We start from the raw sequence: 4,823 nt of genomic DNA on the forward strand, positions 1-4,823 counted from the left end.
ATATCCTTTGCTCATTTTTCTATGTGGTTGCTTTTTCTTATTGATTCAAAGTGTCTTGTTGTTTACTATTTTTATAGGAAAATAACTCTTCCTGGTTTTTTGGCTGGAAAATATCTTTTCCTAGTTTATGGTTTGTCTTTTCATTTTAGGATGTCTTGGATGTACAGAAATGTTTACTACTAATGTAATTAAATACATGTATATTTTCCAGTAGGGTTTGTGCTTTTCGTGTCTCAATAAATCCTTCCCTACCCTGAGGCTGTAAATATGTTCTCCCATTTTTCTTCTAAAAAGCATGTTTTTTTTTCATGGTTCCGTCTTTAAATTATCTGGGTTGATCATGTTTTTTATCTGGAAAACCAGATGTCTTAGCAGCATTTATTTAGTTGTCCTTTCTTTCCCCACTGACCTGTAATGCAACTTTTGTATGATACCTGTACATGTAGGCCTGTTTAGAAGCTCTTTATTCTATTCAACTGGTCTATTCGTCTAGTCCTCTTCCAATATCAAACTGTTTTCATTATGTAATCTTTGTGATACTGCATCTTTGTGATATCAAACCGTTTTATTAGTGCACATGGATATATCTTCATTAATTTAAGCCTACTTTAACATCTTCCAAAAATATATATAATGTACTTCCATAAAGATCGTTATACTCTTTAATGTATTCACATGTATCTTTGTTGTTATTGCTTTTAAAATTATACATTTTAATTATACTTTAAACTACCTATTATTAGTATATAGGAACATGATTATTACAAACCTACTGAACTATCATATTTTAGTAATTCATCCAAAGGGTAGGAGCTTTTTAAATTGTAAATTATATAGTGTCAATTTCTTGTGTAGAGCCAGTTTTTGTCTTCTGTTGCGAGTAGGATAATATGCAAATTCTTTATCATACCTACAGGGCCCTACATGATCTGGACCTAACCTTCCTCTCCTCGTATCCTTATCTCTCCTTATCTCTCCTTATCCTTATCTCTCCTTATCTCTCCTCGTATGCTGCTGCTGCTGCTGCTGCTAAGTCGCTTCAGTCGTGTCCGACTCTGTGCGACCTCATAGACAGCAGCCCACCGGGCTCCTCTGTTCCTGGGATTCTCCAGGAAAGAACACTGGAGTGGGTTGCCATTTCCTTCTCCACCTAGTATCCTAATATTCTCCAAATATCACAATGTGCATGTGTGCTAAATCACTTCAGTCATTTTTGACTCTTTGTTACCCTATGGACTGTAGCCCACCAGGCTCCTCTGTCTGTGGGGATTCTCCCGGCAAGAATACTGAAGTGGGTTGCTATGCCCTCCTCCAGGGCATCTTCATGACTCAGGGATCGAACCCACACCCCTTATGTCTTCTGCACTGGCAGGCAGGTTCTTTACCACTAGCATCCCCTGGGGAGGCCCAAATATCACAATTGTTGTAGAGTTGCTAAGTCTTGTCGAACTCTTTGCAACCCATGGACTGAAGCATGCCAGGCTTCCCTGTCCATCACTATCTCCCAGAGTTGCTCAGACTCATGTCCATTAAGTCAGTGATGCCATGCAGCCATCTCATCCTCTGTCACCCCCTTCTCCTCCTGCCCTCAATCTTTTCCAGCATCAGGGTCTTTTCCAGTGAGTCAGCTCTTCGCATCAGGTGGCCAAAGTATTGGAGCTTCAGCTTCAGCATCAGTCCTTCAATGACTATTCTGGTTTGATTTCCTTTAGGATTGATCTCCTTGCTCTCCAGGGGACTCTCAAAAGAGTCTTCTCCAACACCACAGTTCAAAAATCATCACTCAGCCTTCTTTATGGTCCATCTCTCACATCCATACATGACTACTAGAAAAACCATAGCTTTGACTATATGGACCTTTGTCGGCCAAGTGATGGCTCTGCTTTTCAATATGCTGTGTAGGTTTGTCATAGCTTTCCTTCCAAGGAGAAAGCATCTTTTAATTTCATGGCTGCAGTCACCACCTTCAGTGATTTTGGAGCCCAAGAAAATAAAGTCTGTCACTGTTTCCATTATTTACCCATCTATTTGCCATAAGTGATGGGACCAGATGCCATGGCCTTAGTTTTCTGAATGTTGAGTTTTAAGCCAGCTTTTTCACTCTCCTCTTTCACCTTCAGCAAGAGACTCTTTAGTTCCTCCTTGCTTTCTGCCATTACGGTGGTATCACCTGCATATTGAAGTTATTGATATTTCTCCTGCCATCTTGATTCCAACTTGTGATTCATTCAGCCCGGCATGTACATCATGTGAAAATATCACAATACTTTACCTTTTTTCCACTAGTCTCCAGCCTCATAAGCCTTTCTTCTAGTCATAAAAATATGCCAGATTTTTTCCTGCATCAAGAACTTTCCACCCCCTGGACATTCCTAGATCTACTCATGGCTTCTCCTCGTTAATTGGGTCTAAGCTTAAATGTGCTACTTCCTCAAAGAAGACTTCCCTGTTCAGGTGGCCACACCACTTCTCTTTGCCCCCAAGCCCGTTCTATCCTATTTTTCTGATATGTTTTCTTCATTGCATTTACCACTTATATGGGGTTATTTTAATTATGTGTTTAAGTTTAATCATCTCCTTTTTCTGCTAGAGTGTAAGCAATGGAATGGCAGGGACTTGTCTTTATAGCTATTACCCAGCACCCTGAGGCAACATGAGTTCAATAGATATCTGTTAAATGAATGAATGTAAGATAACTAGTATTCCATTTTTAGAGATGGGGGAAACTGAGATCCAAAGAGGCTATTTGGTTTAAGACTATCACCTAAAAATTTGAAGCAGATCTGCCTGACTTCAAATCCTGCTTATGATCTTGACATTTCAGTTAATTTGTTTATTTTCATCACAAAAGACAAAATAATAATGTAAATGTGCTCTTGAGCTATATATATAGTGCTGAATAAATTGCAACCTTAAAATTGCTTTCTTAAAAAAAATTTTTAATTGCTAAATCAGGAAAGAAAATACATATTATGTTCACATGATTATTAGTTAGACTATACAGTTTGCCCTAATCATATTAATATTCTGAAAGTCATCAAAAGTGTTTCTCTAATTATTTAAATAAAAGCCACAATCTTCCAAGTTATTTAAAGATCACAGCTTATTATATTAATTTAAATATAGAATCAAGGCTCCAAAGCAAAGATGACTAGAAATTAAATGTTGCCCTAGTAAATTAATATTTGCCCCTTCAAAGAGCCTTTTTTTCCAACAAAGGAAATAGTGATCATTTTTTCACAGATAAAATTAATGGAGGGCAGCAAAACAGAAAAAGTGTAAAGCATTTACCTCAGTAAGGACACTCCTTATGTTATGTATGTACAGTTAATTTTTCAAAGTACTTTAGACACATTTTCATTTCATTCACAAAATAATACAATGAAATAAATATTCTTATTTTTACAGGCATCAAAAAGTCCAAGATCTAACCATAAAGCAGTGGCAAGAAGGATTAAGGTCAAGATCTCTACTTCAGGTTATCTGGCTGAAGGGCCACTTCTTTTACACCTTTATTATAATGAAGAAATAAGAATCATCAAGTGATGTCATATACATGGTTACTAAGTGGGATAGTTTATTTCTTACAGTATCTGCAATTAATGGACATTAGTATCATATCTTAAGGGTTTAAACAGTTTTAAGGGTTCTTAGCATCAGATGTTTTTCTCTTCTAATTTAATCAATGCAACTGTTTCATATTAAAAATTGAGGGAAAACAGATTGTGTGTTTCCTAACATACTGTATTGTTTCCAGAAGTCAATCCAACTACAGTCGTGTTCCCTTTATCCAATCAACTTTTCTCAAAATTTATAGCTTTCATCTCCTTTTTACTTTCTCAAGTGGTTTATAAGGGCATTAAGGGAATCATTCCATTCTTTAAAAGGGCCACAGTAAATCCTTTCATAAAGATGAATTCTTTTATGTACTTACTGCACTATAATTTATATATTGCTACCTTTACTTTTCCATACCTCGATCTCTCAAAGCTATAATCACAGAACCTATTTTTTAATAACAAAAAATTTTCCACATTTCACCTTGTGGGATCTTAGTTTCCCAGCCAGGAGCTGAGCCTGGACCCTGGTCAGTGAAAGCTTGGAGTCCTAAACATTGGACCACCAATGAAGTCCCTATTTTAAAAATTTTTAGCAATCCCATATAAAAGAAAAGTGGGCCTCCCAGGTGTCATTAGTAGTAAAGAACTCACCTGCTAATGCAAGAGACATAAGAGATGCAGCTTCCATCTCTGGGTTGGGAAGAGCCCCTGGAGGAGGGCTTGGCAATTCACTCCAGTATTATTGCCTGGATAATCCTATGAACAGAGGAGCCTGGCAGGCTACAGTACATGGAGTTCCAAAGAATGGAACATGACTGAAGTAACTTAGCACACATGCATATAAAAGTAGCTCTTAAATATTAAAGAATAACAGAAGTCCATGTTTCTTAAACATCAAACTCTCTTTATGGAACCTCAAAAATAAAACATTCTTAAATTTGAAACAAGAAGGTTCATTGTACTCCACTGATGTCTATCATGAACTTCTTTAGTTTCCAAACACTTAAACAATGTCTCCTCACATAATCTTTCCAGACGTTGCTTGGTTCTTCTCCTCTGTCATTCAGTTCAGTTCAGTTCCGTCGCTCAGTCATGTCGAACTCTTTGCGACCCCATGAACCGCAGCATGCCAGGCCTCCCTGTCCATCACCACTCCCAGAGTCCACCCAAACCCGTGTCCATTGAGTCGGTGATGCCATCCAACCACCTCATTTTCTGTTGTCCCCTTCTCTTCCTGCCCTCAATCCTTCCCAGCATCAGGGT

The sequence above is a fragment of the Cervus canadensis genome, chromosome 3 (genome assembly GCF_019320065.1).
Source record: "Cervus canadensis isolate Bull #8, Minnesota chromosome 3, ASM1932006v1, whole genome shotgun sequence".
NCBI lineage: Eukaryota > Metazoa > Chordata > Mammalia > Artiodactyla > Cervidae > Cervus > Cervus canadensis.